Source organism: Schistocerca gregaria, chromosome 3 (assembly GCF_023897955.1).
Source record: "Schistocerca gregaria isolate iqSchGreg1 chromosome 3, iqSchGreg1.2, whole genome shotgun sequence".
Taxonomy (NCBI): Eukaryota; Metazoa; Arthropoda; class Insecta; order Orthoptera; family Acrididae; genus Schistocerca; species Schistocerca gregaria.
Window position 1 is genome coordinate 794,657,505 of NC_064922.1, and position 18,667 is coordinate 794,676,171.

The 18,667-nt window shown below is 43.6% G+C and overlaps 6 non-coding genes across 6 annotated transcripts; all 6 read right to left on the reverse strand.

Annotated features, from left to right (window-relative positions):
• Positions 1–5,915: 5,915 nt before the first annotated feature.
• On the reverse strand, positions 5,916–5,988 carry Trnak-uuu (transfer RNA lysine (anticodon UUU)). The gene has a single exon. It is a non-coding gene; the product is annotated as a tRNA-Lys (tRNA).
• A 9,485-nt stretch (positions 5,989–15,473) lies between these two features.
• Positions 15,474–15,546, reverse strand: Trnam-cau (transfer RNA methionine (anticodon CAU)). Its single transcript has one exon. It is a non-coding gene; the product is annotated as a tRNA-Met (tRNA).
• Positions 15,547–16,501: 955 nt separating this feature from the next.
• On the reverse strand, positions 16,502–16,583 carry Trnas-aga (transfer RNA serine (anticodon AGA)). The gene has a single exon. It is a non-coding gene; the product is annotated as a tRNA-Ser (tRNA).
• Positions 16,584–16,728: 145 nt separating this feature from the next.
• Positions 16,729–16,801, reverse strand: Trnak-uuu (transfer RNA lysine (anticodon UUU)). Its single transcript has one exon. It is a non-coding gene; the product is annotated as a tRNA-Lys (tRNA).
• Positions 16,802–17,471: 670 nt separating this feature from the next.
• Trnam-cau (transfer RNA methionine (anticodon CAU)) lies at positions 17,472–17,544 on the reverse strand. Its single transcript has one exon. It is a non-coding gene; the product is annotated as a tRNA-Met (tRNA).
• Positions 17,545–18,498: 954 nt separating this feature from the next.
• Trnas-aga (transfer RNA serine (anticodon AGA)) lies at positions 18,499–18,580 on the reverse strand. Its single transcript has one exon. It is a non-coding gene; the product is annotated as a tRNA-Ser (tRNA).
• Positions 18,581–18,667: the final 87 nt, after the last annotated feature.

Here is an 18,667-nt window from a genome sequence, read left to right on the forward strand (position 1 = left end):
GAGAGGTGAGGTGTGGCGAGGTACCAAAACGCGATATTTTCTGCTTCTTCTTCCAAAACAAGAAAAGAAAAATCGGACGCAGTCGGTAGGACTCGAACCTACGCTCCCAGAGGGAATCTGATTTCTAGTCAGACGCCTTAACCACTTTTTTTTTTTTATTTTTTACGCCTTATGCATTAGGCCACATTTTTTTTCTTTTTTTTTAGGTAATGCTCTACCGACTGAGCTAGCCAGGGTGCTTTTTTTTTATATAAATCGCCTTAACCACTTTTTTTTCCTGGCTCTTGTGTAAAAGAATTGGTGAGTGGTCAGTTCCGTGCAGGTGGAGACAAAGCGGGCAGGGGTCGAATCCCGAGGCCTGTCCACGATGGCTCCCCCTGCCCATCCCTGAGTCACTTCTCCAAGCAGACAGTTTTTATACATATATTATTTTGTTATAGTATTAATATTTTTATAGTTGTTTCTCCTCTGCTCCGAGGTATATAGTGCTGACACATTTGGAAAAGAACATTTCTTCTTTGTCGTGTGTCAGTGGTGTGTGTTGATCCATATCGAAATACTTAGCTCTTCCGTTAGAAGTGTGAAATTGACACGAATAAGCAAACAAATATAAGGAGACTAATGAAAAGAAGTAAACTGACCAGGTATAATAGAAAGTGTAACTTAAGAAAAAGTAGAATAAAACAGAATAGATTTCCTCTTGATTGGCTTCGGTCATCCAATGTGGTCATCCTATGCCATGTTTTTCAAAGGTGATGTCCATCATGTTTCCGAATAATTTTTTACTGTTAGTGACACATTGAATCTTCCAGTATGCCAGCTCCATGTAGGTCAGAAAACTAATATAATCGTCTTCTCCACGAACATTAACGATGTAGTTGACGTAGTGCCCTAGGATCCACATTACTGTAATGTTTTTCGTGGCTGGATAAAACTTTTTGTCGGGACGCAGTAGGATATCCAGTTGCAGATTGTCTTCCGCGCTCCTTGACAGTACCGCAATCCTTTTCTTGACCCATCGCCAATTCAGTGCATGGCCCCCGCAAGTAAACCGATGGATCAGAGAATCGACGAGTCCACAACAGAGGCAGAGATTTGTGTCACTTAACCCAATTGCATGTAGTTTTTCATTAGTGGCAATTGTGTTATTTACCACCCTGTACCAAGTTGAAGCAACATCCGAAGAGTGTACTTTCAAGCTGATGTTGGCCCATACCGTTTTCCAGTCAGTAGTCGGATACTTCCGTTCTATTGTATTTGGGGTCGCCGACTTTTCCCACTCACGTTGCAAGTCGCGAGTTGACAGTGGTCGGCGCCGTAGAACACCAACATCTGTATAACTAACATGAAGGAAAAATTCCCTGATGTGTTTCAATTTGTAATGGATTCTTCCAACGTCAATAGGAGGTCGCACACTCGCTGGACGCACTGTGAGGTACAACTTTTGAGTAACAGTGCAGTGGCTGTCATGCAGTAAAGTCGTGGTCCGCTTGACGTACAAGGCCATTGCCTTCCCGGCGATGTTAACCAACTCAAGCCCACCAGTAGTTCTCGACTTGGCTAGTGTATCGGAGGACAATTTAAATATGTTTCCCTTCCAGATGTATTGATTGGCAACCTGCATGATCTTTCTGGCCTGAAGCTTGGGAATGGGAAAAAACTGTGCAACATAATACGCCTTGGAGAAGATGTAGGTATTGAGAATCCTAATTTTTTCTATAATGTTCACAGCACGCCAGCGACATTCGATAATGGTACCCTGTATCAGATGCGTCACTGACTTCCAATTGGAGGCCGCCATTTTCAGAGGGCACCTATTCAAGGTGATTCCTAGTAGTTTGTGAGATTCCACAAGATGCGCCCACGGTATAGTTAAGCTCTCAAAACCCTTGAGATCGAGCACTTTACATTTCTGGTCACTTAGTTGTGCTCCAGACACTGCACTATACTGGTCGATCGCCCGTTTAATACGGACCACCTCGTCGTCACTGCGTAACAGAACGGCAACATCGTCAGCGTATGCACGGACGATGAATGTGTGACCTGACATTGACACACCTGACAAATGGTGATAAAGAGACCGAAGGAAGGGTTCCAGTGACAGCACAAAAAGTGACATAGAGAGTGGACTGCCCTGGGGGACACCCCGCTGAATGGATATTGGTTGCGTCAGCTGTCCATTGACTTGTATCCTCGCCGATATGCCAGATGTCAAATTGCGAAGGACTTTTAATGCCCCTTCCTCGAGTCCAATTTTGTCCAGTATGTGAAAAAGATAGCGGTGGTTCACATGATCAAAGGCTTTATGAAAGTCTAGAAATAGCAGGGCACAATTCAGGTTGGTGACTGAGGCAATGGAGATTAGGTCCCTAATTTCAGACATCGCAGACATGGCATTCCGTCCTGGCACGCAGGCCTGGTGCCGCCAGACAACTTTGTGAAGGAGCGGCGACATTCGGGCGTTAACAGCTCTGGCTATAGTTTTGTAGTCAAAATTAAGCAGGGTGAGCGGGCGCAGATTATCAAATCGCTTACACCCTTTGCGTTTGGGAACAAGGACAATTTTACCCTCCTTCATCGCATTAGGAACAGGCGCCCCGGCAATGATTTCATTTAAAATTTCTGTAAATGTAACACCAATTACATCCCAATACCGAAGGTAAAACTCTTTGGGTAGGCCGTCCAGTCCTGGGGCTTTGTTAGCGGGCGACTTAACAATAAGTTCTAAAGTCTCCTCGACACTAAACGGAGCCAGAAAGTCACGATTATCATCCGCAGTAACGGGCGTGTCCATGAATTGGAGTACAGTAGCAGTCAAGCCATCATTGGTTGGGTAGTCCGAATACAGGCCGTGATAATATCTCTGAATTGCCGTGACTATGTCAGTTTGCCGAGTGAGAATTTCCCCGTTATCAGTTGCCAGTTCGTCTATAAATAAGCGTCTACGGTTGGTCTGATGCTTAATAAGATGGTACATGGAAGTTGTCTCAGATTGAACCAAAGAGTTGACTTTGGACTTGATTTTTAACCCTTCTAGTTGTTTACGTTTGATACTGAGCATCTTAGCCTTGATTTGCTTTATTTGAGCAGTGTAAATATTATTGACGCCAGATTTGTCGTAGAGCTCCCTTAAAATTGAATAATAAAATTCCGTGGTCTTCTTTGCATCCCTCGATTGCGTATTACAGTACGAAATTAAATACCGTCGCAACTTTGGTTTAGCAAAGGACGTCCACCACTCTACTTTCGTACGGTACCTATTGACAGAGCGAAGACAAAAAGTCCAAGTTCGTGTGACAAGTTCCTCGAGATCGGCGTCCTGAAGGTGGGAAAAGTTCAACATCCAGTGACCTCTGAATTGTTTGGTGGGTTGTCTGTCCAGTTGTATGACGGTTGCGTAGGCGCAGTGATCGCTACATAGGACGGGAATGACCTCTGAATCAACAACATGTTCTCCGAGCTGAGAAGACACATATATTCTGTCGAGGCGGCTACTCGAGGTGGAAGTGAAGTATGTAAATTTCACAAGGGTAGGGTGAAGGAGTTCCCACGTATCCTGGAGATTCATTCGTAAAACCAGATCATGAAGCTCCTTACAATAGTTAAAATTTGGCCTCTGATCTTTTTGATGCACAACACAGTTAAAATCTCCGCCTAATACAAGGGCAGTCGGATTTTTACGAAGCAAGTAAATTAGTTCGTCTTTAAAGAACTCGGACCTTGCGAACCTGTGGTCACTCCCGGAGGGCGCGTATAGGTTCACGAGCGTGACGCCGAATATTTTGCAGCATATGCCACGCCCTGACTCCAGTGTTTCAACGTCCGAGACGGGGATGCCCTCACGCACGAGAATGGCTGTACCAGTGCTAAGCTCGAAAGCAACATTGGTAATACAGTGGAAACCGGGAATGACCAGATCTGAAAGAAGGAATTCCTGCAATAGAAGTACATCAGCGGCAGACTCATATACGAACTGCCTAAAGACTGCAAGTTTCAAATCAGACGTGATCCTGTTTACATTAACACTCAGGAACTTGTACGCTTGTGCCATGTAGTTTACGGAGCTACTTTAAATTAACGTGATCATCGTCTCCAGCAAACCAGTCCATTCGTGAAACAGCTGGTGGAGAGTGGCCATCACCATCGTTTGCATCCGAGAGGGCTTGCTGTTTGTGTTTGCTGCGTGGTACATTCAAGTTCGGTTGGAATTTCTTTTTGTTCCTCCCGCCACTGGCGACTTTTTCCGCAGAAAGCGGCATCGGAGAATCTACACAGGACTTCTGTGCAGGTTGCCCTGCGACAGCAACGTGCAGTTGCGTCTCGCCGGATAACCCTTCCAGAGACACGCTAAGTTCTTGTTTGGCCACACGTTGGGATTGTGTGGAAACACTCTCTCGGTCAGGTTGTTGACAAGCAAGGCTGAGATCTCGCTCTGTGTTGACACACTCGTCAGCGTGTTTGTTGTCAGTGTCGCATTGCTGTGATACGAGTTGTGAACTTGGGCACACCCCGCCGACGTAACTGTGGGCAACGTGCTGAGGTTCAATATCGGTCGGTTGGAGAGCCGACGCGATAGACGCGGATGGTAAGCAACAACCAACCTGGGGCGCAGCACTACCGTCAGCGGGCGAAGAAGTATCAACTTCAACGCTTGATTCTGGTAGAGCGTCATGCGAAAGCTCAGTGTCTCCTGCCGGTTGTTTGATATCAAGTGTGGCAGGTGTTACCGGTACGGAGACGCCTTCATCGGAACTACTACTGTCGCACGTTCGACGTCTCTTGGACGCTACCGCAGTGACGGGACGGGTGAGAGGGTTCTGATCCCCGCCCGTCGCAAGGGGAATAGCAGGGAACTCTTCTTCAAAAGGTTTTTCATGTACAGTCACAGTATCACTGGAGGGGGGCGGCCCAGTACTTGTTAATTGAGTACCTGTCACTAAATCAGCTAAAGTGAGTCTCTTACGTTGCTGGAAAGTAGGCTTTAAGACGGTCACCCTTTGGGGGCAATTCTGCCGTAAATGACCACTTTCATTGCAGAAAAAACACGTAGAAGCTTGTCCGGAATAGGTAACCTGCACCTTATAACCACAAACAAATACATGCGATGGGATGTTGACTTTGACTTGCATCTCAACCGATCTGATACCAGAAAAACATTGCAACTTATGTTGCCTGGACCACTTTTCAAGTCGAATGTTACGCACTTCGCCATATTTAGTGAGCACATCTTTTAAGAAACAGTTGTCTACTTCAGGGGGCAGGTTGTAAATACGAACGTTGGAGATCTCGACATCAGCGTTAGTAATTTTGACAGTACTCACAGTGCCGTCGCGATGCCGGAAATCGACGCCGCCGCCATGTTTCTGCAAAAGACGTTCCAGTAAGAGGGGATTCAGAAGCTTCACAAAAAAGCAGTATAAATCCAGGTCGTAGTAGGCAGTGTGAACTTGATCAGTGGTTATGCCTATTGTATCGACGATCCATTCATGAACTTCCAGTGAACTTGGCTGAACTGATCGTGTAGCCTTGTCAAACTCGAACTGCAGGGTATTTTTCCTTGGAATCGTGAGAACCATTTTGCAAATTAACCCAAATGGGCTAACTGCATACAGCAAATACTTCAAACAACGACAAGAACACACAACCACGCACAATCACGTGAAACAGAAAGCACAAATACAACGTAAACAAGCAAGTGACACTGAGCGCTCCGAACGTCCGCACGCTGCCGCGTCGCAAGCGGTAATGCGAACCACTCGGCCACGACTGCTTGTCCAACAGGTGCCCCTCGAATCGTGAAAAACCCAACCGGTTGCGTCTGCGCAGAATGCCGACAGGAAACGTAAAACCGTGCACTGATTACGACAGGGCTACTATCGCTACGAGACGAGCCATTATGGAAGCGTTAAAATCTTCGCCCGGACAGGGACTCGAACCCTGGACCCTTAGGTTAAAAGCCTAATGCTCTACCGACTGAGCTATCCGGGCTTTCGCTTGTTGTGGTTGGAGCGGTTTCAAGCAACGTGATTAAGTGGAAGGTGTGTGTAGGCTTCTGGCGCTACTGGCGACTGCACCGTCTACTCACTGACGCTGGTAGCAGCCCAACAGCGGGGACGGCGAAGAAGTCGTTGTTTAATGTTGAATGAAAGTTGAACATTGCCACCTTAAATCACGCGAGCCTGGCAACTAATTTGGTGGCCAGTCAGAAAGCGAAGGGAAACTTACTGACCTTAGTTCCCAGTCTGCACGGCCACATTCCTGTACAGCCCAGCTAAACGAAAAATATCCATAGTTCTTCACGGGATTAGGGCTGCTTCAATAAAATTTAAAGTTCCAAACAAGATTTTATTATCTTAAAGGCTCACACAAATTACTCGAAACTTCTGAAAATGCTAAAGACATTAAATATTGTTAATTCAGCCAATCGTTTAATAGTTCAGAGGCGACTTCTACAGCAAGTTCCTCCCGAATAGTTCATTACTCTAACTAACGGTGCTCTATTAATAGTTCGCAATAATGTTAAAAAAAAGATTAATGCTCGCCTTAAAAGTGGATTTAGTCACCACTTGCCACGCGGAATTATACTTCACACGGACGGCACAATAACAGTTTGTTACCGAAGTCTAAACGATCCAGGACGGTGTACAGTCCTCGCGATTTTCAATGTCCGTTTACATTGCTAAGTACGCGCATGTCACAGCCCGCTATGACGTCACCCGAGGCGAGGCGCGATCGGACGTTAAGCTCGCGTGGACTAGGCGTTGGTCTAATGCGGAGTGAGCTTACTACTGCCTCTGCCGCTCTTTTTATATAGCTCCGGCGCGTACCGCCAAGAGAGCATCTGTTCTTTCCGTTCATATGCAGATGCCTGCGGCCTCCAAATGACCGCTATCTCAGGCACATAATCTTAAATATCACATTTAATAATAGCTTTACAAACTTCTCAATTTTTGTATACATACATCTGAGCAGTACAGAAGCACGTAGAAAATCTCAGCCCGCTAAAATTAAAACTTTACTCTCTAGAATTTTTACAATGGAACTAACGGTAGATTGTTACCTCTGAACCATAGCTTCATCAAGACTTGTATCAGCTGTTAATTATGCTACAAGACTAAAACTTGGTGTAGCTTTGTTAATTGTCCTATCTGATCATTGGTCTTAAAGAATTTGTTTTATCATTAAAATTTAAAGTACTTAATCTATAATGCTTATGTACATTTTACTCACAAAAGTAGTTTTTACTAAATTACTAAAAAACTAGAAGAGGTAACTGATTGTGGTATTTCCATTATTATTATTAGGGTGAACTGAAGCATCCTACCAATTTTCAATATTGTAGCTCTATTATTTCGCGCCTCTGATTTTTCCGAAAAACGCGGATTCTGGAGTCAATTTTAGTTTTATGGTTTTGGAAACCAGCACCACTCATTAATGACTTCTTACTGCACCTTCTCACCAAATTTTGGCTTCCTAGCGTCATTATTTAGCGCCTCCTATTTTTCTTTCAAAACGTGAATTTTACGTAAACTACTAATTTTATAACATTAAGATTTGTTACCTGAAACATTATTACATAGAACTATACTTTAACAAAGTTTTACACACAAATCTTAATTTTTACTTTTATGTTAAATGTGGTGCAATACTATATGCAGGCGCGTTACGATGACGTGACGCTACTAGCAGTGAACTAGGGTAAGTCCCGTGCACTCGCTCGCCTCTGTATCTTATACATGATACAGCGCTTGCTTTGCTTCATCACCCCCTTTTTAATTTTCGTGAAAATCTATTTTTGAACAAAATTAAATTTCTAAAAGAACAAACAAGCGATGGATTACTTTAGTATACCTCTTTCAACTTAAGTTGCTTCTTCTTAGGAAATTCCTTATTACTACATACACAAAATAACCATATTCATATACACATAGAAAACCTAGTACAGAAGATATTCACAAATTATTTACATACATTTACATGGAAATATAAATTTTTCAATGGTTACAAAATAGTTATTTTTTTTTCTTTAAAAATCAGTCTCTTCCTGAAAAAGAAAATACACACGACTTTTATCACAGCAACGCACTCACATTTTTTCTTTTACTATAATACTCGGCACTGTGGTGGGTGTCCTATTGTAACACTCATTTAATTTCACTGATTGACAAAATTGTGGGAGGAAATTGTATTCACTGTGGTTTGCGTCTCTACTTCCAATCTCCCTACCGCTTGTTGTCAGTCATTCATGCAGCCTGCATGTCCCTGAGAAACAGACAATACAGTCTAAGTTTCTGTTTTCAACTTATATCTAAGGTAGGACAAAGTACATTTTATAGTTTATATTCTGGCACTATTTTACTAATTGTGAAGTTGTCAGAAAGACATTTAGCACTAAGTTGTATCTGATACAATAGCTCCTACTTTCTTTTTTCATAAATAATCTTTTAGGTTCCTAAATAGTGAAAATTCTTTTAGCAAATTAATATATTAAGATCTTGCTTCAACTTAGAAAATTGAGTAACCTTTTAGTTTTAATGTACTCTGGCTTAATTATCGTATGGATTAGTTCATCAAAGAAGTCATTTGCTGACCAGTACTTTGCTTTATTGTATGAATTACTAAAGAAATTAGTTATTTTCAGTATACCGATTCCAAATTTCTGCATTTTCCAATATTTGTGTGTTTCTGTTGTCTGTTTAACTATTTATTTGCCTCAAGCAAGATTTAGCGTTTTTCACCATTTCACGAGACGTGAGGGAATTATTCTTTAATCCTACATCATTTACTTCAATTTACTTACTTCACTTCTTCACCTTATTCATTTTCTCCCTTTTCTTCCAGATTCAAAATACTTCATTTCTCCACTTCTTTCTCCCTTTTCCTTTTGTCAGCCTATTGACGTCCTGTTTCTATATATTTGGTGCGATCCTCACACCACTTCCACACATCTCCATTTATTTAATTCTAAAACGCCATTGCTTGCCTCTATGAGCATTACCTTCTTACGCTGTTTTCCTTCAGACAACCTTATTTCTAGCAACATACTACCTTCTGCATAATCTCATGGATTATTCATATTCATACCGTACTTCGTATACTGCAAAGTGTCTCTCTTAGTTGTAGTTTCTAACCCTTTACAATTACATGAAATATTTTAATTTATTTATTTTAGCCATGTTTGCCTCTTATTGGTACTCAGACTTTTGTTTTGCCATTCACTAGGTAGATCCTTACTAAGAATACTTAAAACCTAATAGCATATATACAACATGAAGACATATGTGATTCTTACCTGTTATGATAGACCAGAAGAAGGGAATGAAACTTGAAAAAGAAATAAAGTTTCACCCAGCTGGGACTGCACGGTACGCCAAACCGTGTATCCGCCAAAGAGTGGCAGACTCCCTACAGTAATTAATTACTGTTAATTTTAAATTCCTTTAGATCCACAATATTTCTTAGACCTAGTTCTCTCTTACTCTTTGGATATTCCAAACGATAGGCATTTGCATGAGGTTTACTTACTATTCTAAATGGTCCATGATATACATGCATAAACTTTTTAGTTTCTGCAGAAATTTTCTTTGATTTTTCTTTTGTTTTGACCAGCACTAGCTCACCTCTGTATCTTTGTTCGTCAGCAATTTGCTTTGTTGATTGTACCTTTTCCTCTATTTCCTTTAGGATGTGTCTCTCTTCAACCTTAGCACTTTCCTCATTCTCACTGAAAACCAAATTTTCCTGCAAGTATCCTTTATTCTTTATTACTCTAATAGGCAGTTCCCAAGTTTCATTACTACCGCCTATATGACTTCCTATAAAAGACTCTCTTATCACTTTAGAGTCAGGTAAAGTTAAAATTAAGTTGTTCTGATCAAAATTGATCTTTCCCTGGTACTTTGATAAGAAATCAGTACCAATCAACATATCAACACTTAAGCCTAGCACAATCAAACAAGGATGATCTATTACTACGTCATTTATACCAATGGGTATCAAAGCTTCGTGTTGAACTGGTCTAGAGACTTTTCCAGTAGCACCTATAATCTTTAAGCCACTTACTTTCATAACTGTTAACTTCTCTTTATTGGGTATGGTGTCAAAAAATGTTTGTGATAAAGCACTTGCTTCACTGCCACTGTCAAGCAGACAACGCACAGTGACTCCTGATATGTTTACTTTGATAACAGGGTGAGTTATTTTACATTGAACAGGTTGCTCACACACCTAGTCTAATAAATCTCGTTCTATGTTCTTCCAGCTAAAGTAATTCTGATCAGTTGCAATTACATTTACATTTACATCCTGGGGCTCATCATGCTCTATAATCTTAGCTGCTTTCTCTAATCTGTCCACTAACTTTAAATCGAAGCATCTGACGACTTTTTCTACTTTTGTTTGCTGCACATCAGCCAAACTATCCTCTACCTCTGAGCAACTGCGTCCCTGCGCAATATTGCTGTTCATAAGAATGTCGTCACCTTCAACCATTTGTGGCACGTTTACACAGCTACTAGATTCTTTCACCTCGTTACTATTTCTACCCCCTTCATTCATCATTTCCTCCTCTCTAAAGTTTTGCAGTACTGATTCTACTTCTGCTACTTCTACTTCAGCTTTTAGATTGCCATTTTCATCGAAGATGTAAGCTTTTACTTCATCATTATTCCCATCAGACTCAAACCCATTATCTATTTCTTCCCCATTATCTACCTTGAGTTCCTGTTCTTCCTTGACCCATTTTTCTAGTGTATCCAAAATACTATCCACTATTTTGTGAGAGTGGCTTAACACATCACTGGTATTATCTGTATTTATTTCGTCATCCATGTTGTCTGTCTGTGTATGTTGGCTGATTGTCTGTGTTTCCGTTACTGGCTGTGTTACTGTTACCGCCTGGTGAGCGCCAGTTTCCTCATAGACGGGATTTAGTTTCCCACACGCGGCCTGTTGTGTTCATCTGTGACACCACTAGATATAGTAGCATCATGACTCCCTTCTTGTCTTAATGGCATAGTATTTACTTCTCCACTTTCGTCATAGTAGTTGTTACGAAAGCGTGGTGAGTATCTACCCCCTCTTCCTCTGCCACGGCTTTGGTTTCGATAGTTTGTTTTGGTGTGCCTAACTTCCATATTTCTAACGTTCACGTTTCCATTATTTTGTACGTGATTGTTAGAAGATTTGTTATTCTGCTGCACCTGCTCCTCAGCAGCAGCTACTCTTTCCACTCTTTCCAGATATTCAATAAATTTGTCTATATTATCTCTAGGGGCGGAAATGATCCTCTTCTGCCAGTACCACGGCAGCTTACCTTCTAAACCCATAATGATCATATCTGGCTTCATCTTTTCTGTCAAATGTGACAGTCTTGAAACCCACTTCCTAGCGAAATCCTTTACTGATTCATGCCCTGGGAAAAACTTCTTACCACTCCAGAATTCCCTTAACACATCATTTTGTTTGTTATGTGACCAGTATTCGTTGAGAAATGCAGACTTAAATTCAGATAAAGTTTTACATTTGATCATTACATCCGCTGACCATCGCAAAGCATCACCTGACAAATGACTTCTTATAAATGAAATTTTTTCTCTTTCTGACCAAGTGTTGGGGAGAACATCCTCAAAGTCATTCCAAAATTCAAGAGGGTGAATGTACTTATCAGGATCAAAGCGCAAAAACTGTCGACACCCTATAAAAGCGGCGTCAACTGAAGTCACATGCTGTACAGTAGAATGACTAGAATTAACAGAGGTTACTCTATTTTCTAGGTTAGCAATGTTAGTATTTAATTCCTCTACTTGTGACTCTACTGCTTCTATCCTGGCAGAACATCTTTGTTCCACTGCACCACGAATTTCGGTACAGGTTTCTTTTACTTTCTCAATGTTTTTCTGACAAGTATCTACTTTAATTTGTACCTCTTTAACTTTGTCAGAGCAAAGTTTGGACTCGTTGCTCAATCTTTCGGACAACCTCACTTCCAAAAGTTCATCTGCCTCTTGATAATTTTTTTGAATTTGATCTATTTCACATTTGAAAGTACTATGCATTTTAGTTAACTGTTGCCCTACTTTTACTTGAATGTCATGATGAATAGCATCTATCTTATAATTCAAACTATTCCATTTTGATTGCAGTTCTTCTTTTAGTTCTTTATTACTATCCTCAATTTTATTTTCCAACCCTTTATTACTAACCTCAATTTTATTCTCCAACTCTTTATTACTATTTTCAATTTTAGCCTCAATTTTATTTTGGTTTGATTCGAGTTTGGCAAACAGTATTTGCATCCAATCCGGAGCTTCTACCTTGATACTTTGTATCTCTTGACTTGACTGAGCTGGAGATAAATTGAGCTCAGTTTCACTACCTGACAAAGTTAGCAACTCTACTGGCTCCCTTTTGACTTCTATTTCACTTATTGATTGCATCCCTGCACTCTCATTTAAATTAAAGTCATAATTTACTGGTGACAAATTACGTTCTAGTTCAATATTTGAGGGATTAATGGAACCATCCTCATTAAACTCAATTCCTGATCGTGAGGATTCTTGGTCAGAGACCGGTTCCCTTCTGAAATGTACACTACTTTCCATATCTTTTAGTTTGTTAGCAGCAGTTAATAAATATTTTAAAAGTCTTTGACTTAACTTAAATGCTTGATTTCGACGAATGATGTCGTCGCGGTGTACCAGCAATCGTGATGCGACGCGTCGCGACGTATTGAAGGCAGCAGCAGCAGCCGTAGCGTAGAGTACCGCCACAGGAATCGCCTACTGCAATAGCTCCAGGGGGGGGCAGCAAGGCACCGTTGACCGCTCGGCGCAGCCGGCAGCTGTCTCGCAGATCAGCTCAGCTCCGCAATGACGCACCGTCTTCCTTTAGTCTCAGCGCCGTCGGCAGCCGCGATCCAGCATCGTCGCCTTCCTCACCATCGTCACTAACCAACGTACAGCGGTAGACACTTATTGTTTATACACTACACCTGCCTTTACTGGTAACACTGTTCCCACACTAGTTCAATTCAGTGTCCTGTTATTGCCTACCGAGTTCGTTAATTTATACCAATCGCTTTCACACATCGAGCACTTTTATTTGCTTTTAATTCAGTTTTCCCGGCCGATAAGCACCATATGTGGGGCGGCGAAGAAGTTGTCGAATGGGTTGTTTGAATGTTCATTTCACGTAACAGACTATTGCCGATGCAACATATGTGGGACGGCGAAGAAGTCGTTGTTTAATGTTGAATGAAAGTTGAACATTGCCACCTTAAATCACGCGAGCCTGGCAACTAATTTGGTGGCCAGTCAGAAAGCGAAGGGAAACTTACTGACCTTAGTTCCCAGTCTGCACGGCCACATTCCTGTACAGCCCAGCTAAACGAAAAATATCCATAGTTCTTCACGGGATTAGGGCTGCTTCAATAAAATTTAAAGTTCCAAACAAGATTTTATTATCTTAAAGGCTCACACAAATTACTCGAAACTTCTGAAAATGCTAAAGACATTAAATATTGTTAATTCAGCCAATCGTTTAATAGTTCAGAGGCGACTTCTACAGCAAGTTCCTCCCGAATAGTTCATTACTCTAACTAACGGTGCTCTATTAATAGTTCGCAATAATGTTAAAAAAAAAGATTAATGCTCGCCTTAAAAGTGGATTTAGTCACCACTTGCCACGCGGAATTATACTTCACACGGACGGCACAATAACAGTTTGTTACCGAAGTCTAAACGATCCAGGACGGTGTACAGTCCTCGCGATTTTCAATGTCCGTTTACATTGCTAAGTACGCGCATGTCACAGCCCACTATGACGTCACCCGAGGCGAGGCGCGATCGGACGTTAAGCTCGCGTGGACTAGGCGTTGGTCTAATGCGGAGTGAGCTTACTACTGCCTCTGCCGCTCTTTTTATATAGCTCCGGCGCGTACCGCCAAGAGAGCATCTGTTCTTTCCGGTCATATGCAGATGCCTGCGGCCTCCAAATAATCTTAAATATCACATTTAATAATAGCTTTACAAACTTCTCAATTTTTGTATACATACATCTGAGCAGTACAGAAGCACGTAGAAAATCTCAGCCCGCTAAAATTAAAACTTTACTCTCTAGAATTTTTACAATGGAACTAACGGTAGATTGTTACCTCTGAACCATAGCTTCATCAAGACTTGTATCAGCTGTTAATTATGCTACAAGACTAAAACTTGGTGTAGCTTTGTTAATTGTCCTATCTGATCATTGGTCTTAAAGAATTTGTTTTATCATTAAAATTTAAAGTACTTAATCTATAATGCTTATGTACATTTTACTCACAAAAGTAGTTTTTACTAAATTACTAAAAAACTAGAAGAGGTAACTGATTGTGGTATTTCCATTATTATTATTAGGGTGAACTGAAGCATCCTACCAATTTTCAATATTGTAGCTCTATTATTTCGCGCCTCTGATTTTTCCGAAAAACGCGGATTCTGGAATCAATTTTAGTTTTATGGTTTTGGAAACCAGCACCACTCATTAATGACTTCTTACTGCACCTTCTCACCAAATTTTGGCTTCCTAGCGTCATTATTTAGCGCCTCCTATTTTTCTTTCAAAACGTGAATTTTACGTAAACTACTAATTTTATAACATTAAGATTTGTTACCTGAAACATTATTACATAGAACTATACTTTAACAAAGTTTTACACACAAATCTTAATTTTTACTTTTATGTTAAATGTGGTGCAATACTATATGCAGGCGCGTTACGATGACGTGACGCTACTAGCAGTGAACTAGGGTAAGTCCCGTGCACTCGCTCGCCTCTGTATCTTATACATGATACAGCGCTTGCTTTGCTTCAGTGTGTGTAGGCTTCTGGCGCTACTGGCGACTGCACCGACTACTCACTGACGCTGGTAGCAGCCCAACAGCGGACCAGTGCCTCTTCTCCCTTTATTCCGGTGCTGACAGTAACTGCATCACGTGCCTGCTTTCCCCGATTGCGTTCGGTTGAAGCCAAGGAAGAAGGGCGACCAACGACAGTTCGAAGACCAAAACATGGAGCGTTGTGTGCGCAAATAGTTCCGTTCCGGTACCGGGAATCGAAGCCGGACCTGTTGAGTGAAAGCCAGGTATCCTAGCCACTAGACCACACAGGACTTGCTCTACAGCGGTGAGATTTACTCCGTCTCTTATTGTATTTTGTGCTGAATCTGGACTCAGTGCTGTTCTCTGCTTGCGATCATATCCGCGCCTACAGACCGGCATGGCGCACAGTTCAAAATTGACTGTCCATTGCTGTGTGCATCGCATTTTGCTTGTAACACGGAGGAGAAATATCAAAGTTGTTACGTCGTCATAATTGGAAGTAAACATTTTGACGCTGAGGCGTGGACTCCGTGTGGATAACGGACAACAGTTAAGTTCGTTTCCTAGCAACAGCAACGCCCTTAATGCAGTCATGATGTGCAGAAAATTGAATGCCCCGGGTGAGGATCGAACTCACGACCTTAAGATTATGAGACTTACGCGCTGCCTACTGCGCTACCGAGGCACGCCGGAGACGACCTCGCAGGAAACTCGGTAAGTCTCACATATTAGAGATAGACAGTTTGCGCTTTCTGAAGAATCTGTTGTCTTGCTACACGTGCTGTCCCGACTCTCTAGATTAAACTGCAGCCGCAGCTATACAGCTATAAGGTCCTGAGGCTGACCCATCTCAAGCGAGCAATCCGCGCGGCAGCATTGTTGCCACAAGAGCAAAATAATGCATCGACCGGGAATCGTGCCGGCATACCTTAAGATTATGAGACTTAGGCGCTGCCTACTGCACTACTGAGTCACAAACCACTCAACTACAGATGCTCGACAAGCTACCCGTGCTTTCCAAGCAGCTGTCGGCAGGGAAACTGGGATTGCCACCCAGCGACGTCGAAAAAGGGGCTAAACTCGCGAAGTCCCCCACTACACTGCCTTAAAACGACCGTTCATCACTATCGTGTGAGTAACCTTGCGTCAGCGGCGACGAGTCTTGCCCAAAGACGTAGCGTGCTTGGAGGCGCTGCCCGAATGCGTGTGGATGCACCCTCCTACCTCGTAATGCGCCTGCAGCTCCTATAGCCGTGGGCCGCCGTCGGCGGGCGGGAAGCCGACACAGCGCGGCGTTGCGAGCAGCGGCAGTGCGGTGGTGTTGTACTGTTGAGCATAGTTGCCTTCCAAGCAGTTGATCCGGGTACGATTCCCGGCCACCGCAAGTGGCGCTAACTTTTCCGTATCATTATGTGGGCTCCTGCTGTTAAATTAAGGTTTTTTTTTTTCGTCGTTGCACCATCCTGTAGTATGTCCCGACTTGTCCCGACTTTGCTCGGCTGACGCGAAAGCTGACGCTTGGAAATCGCCCTTATCTAAAGGACAGGCACTATAAACGGCTGTGAGAGGTGAGGTGTGGCGAGGTACCAAAACGCGATATTTTCTGCTTCTTCTTCCAAAACAAGAAAAGAAAAATCGGACGCAGTCGGTAGGACTCGAACCTACGCTCCCAGAGGGAATCTGATTTCTAGTCAGACGCCTTAAACACTCGGCCACGACTGCTTGTCCAACAGGTGCCCCTCGAATCGTGAAAAACCCGACCGGTTGCGTCTGCGCAGAATGCCGACAGGAAACGTAAAACCGTGCACTGATTACGACAGGGCTACTATCGCTACGAGACGAGCCATTACGGAAGCGTTAAAATCTTCGCCCGGACAGGGACTCGAACCCTGGACCCTTAGGTTAAAAGCCTAATGCTCTACCGACTGAGCTATCCGGGCTTTCGCTTGTTGTGGTTGGAGCGGTTTCAAGCAACGTGATTAAGTGAAAGGTGTGTGTAGGCTTCTGGCGCTACTGGCGACTGCACCGACTACTCACTGACGCTGGTAGCAGCCCAACAGCGGACCAGTGCCTCTTCTCCCTTTATTCCGGTGCTGACAGTAACTGCATCACGTGCCTGCTTTCCCCGATTGCGTTCGGTTGAAGCCAAGGAAGAAGGGCGACCAACGACAGTTCGAAGACCAAAACATGGAGCGTTGTGTGCGCAAATAGTTCCGTTCCGGTACCGGGAATCGAAGCCGGACCTGTTGAGTGAAAGCCAGGTATCCTAGCCACTAGACCACACAGGACTTGCTCTACAGCGGTGAGATTTACTCCGTCTCTTATTGTATTTTGTGCTGAATCTGGACTCAGTGCTGTTCTCTGCTTGCGATCATATCCGCGCCTACAGACCGGCATGGCGCACAGTTCAAAATTGACTGTCCATTGCTGTGTGCATCGCATTTTGCTTGTAACACGGAGGAGAAATATCAAAGTTGTTACGTCGTCATAATTGGAAGTAAACATTTTGACGCTGAGGCGTGGACTCCGTGTGGATAACGGACAACAGTTAAGTTCGTTTCCTAGCAACAGCAACGCCCTTAATGCAGTCATGATGTGCAGAAAATTGAATGCCCCGGGTGAGGATCGAACTCACGACCTTAAGATTATGAGACTTACGCGCTGCCTACTGCGCTACCGAGGCACGCCGGAGACGACCTCGCAGGAAACTCGGTAAGTCTCACATATTAGAGATAGACAGTTTGCGCTTTCTGAAGAATCTGTTGTCTTGCTACACGTGCTGTCCCGACTCTCTAGATTAAACTGCAGCCGCAGCTATACAGCTATAAGGTCCTGAGGCTGACCCATCTCAAGCGAGCAATCCGCGCGGCAGCATTGTTGCCACAAGAGCAAAATAATGCATCGACCGGGAATCGTGCCGGCATACCTTAAGATTATGAGACTTAGGCGCTGCCTACTGCACTACTGAGTCACAAACCACTCAACTACAGATGCTCGACAAGCTACCCGTGCTTTCCAAGCAGCTGTCGGCAGGGAAACTGGGATTGCCACCCAGCGACGTCGAAAAAGGGGCTAAACTCGCGAAGTCCCCCACTACACTGCCTTAAAACGACCGTTCATCACTATCGTGTGAGTAACCTTGCGTCAGCGGCGACGAGTCTTGCCCAAAGACGTAGCGTGCTTGGAGGCGCTGCCCGAATGCGTGTGGATGCACCCTCCTACCTCGTAATGCGCCTGCAGCTCCTATAGCCGTGGGCCGCCGTCGGCGGGCGGGAAGCCGACACAGCGCGGCGTTGCGAGCAGCGGCAGTGCGGTGGTGTTGTACTGTTGAGCATAGTTGCCTTCCAAGCAGTTGATCCGGGTACGATTCCCGGCCACCGCAAGTGGCGCTAACTTTTCCGTATCATTATGTGGGCTCCTGCTGTTAAATTAAGGTTTTTTTTTTTCGTCGTTGCACCATCCTGTAGTATGTCCCGACTTGTCCCGACTTTGCTCGGCTGACGCGAAAGCTGACGCTTGGAAATCGCCCTTATCTAAAGGACAGGCACTATAAACGGCGTGAGAGGTGAGGTGTGGCGAGGTACCAAAACGCGATATTTTCTGCTTCTTCTTCCAAAACAAGAAAAGAAAAATCGGACGCAGTCGGTAGGACTCGAACCTACGCTCCCAGAGGGATTCTGATTTCTAGTCAGACGCCTTAACCACTCGGCCACGACTGCTTGTCCAACAGGTGCCTCTCGAATCGTGAAAAACCCGACCGGTTGCGTCTGCGCAGAATGCCGACAGGAAACGTAAAACCGTGCACT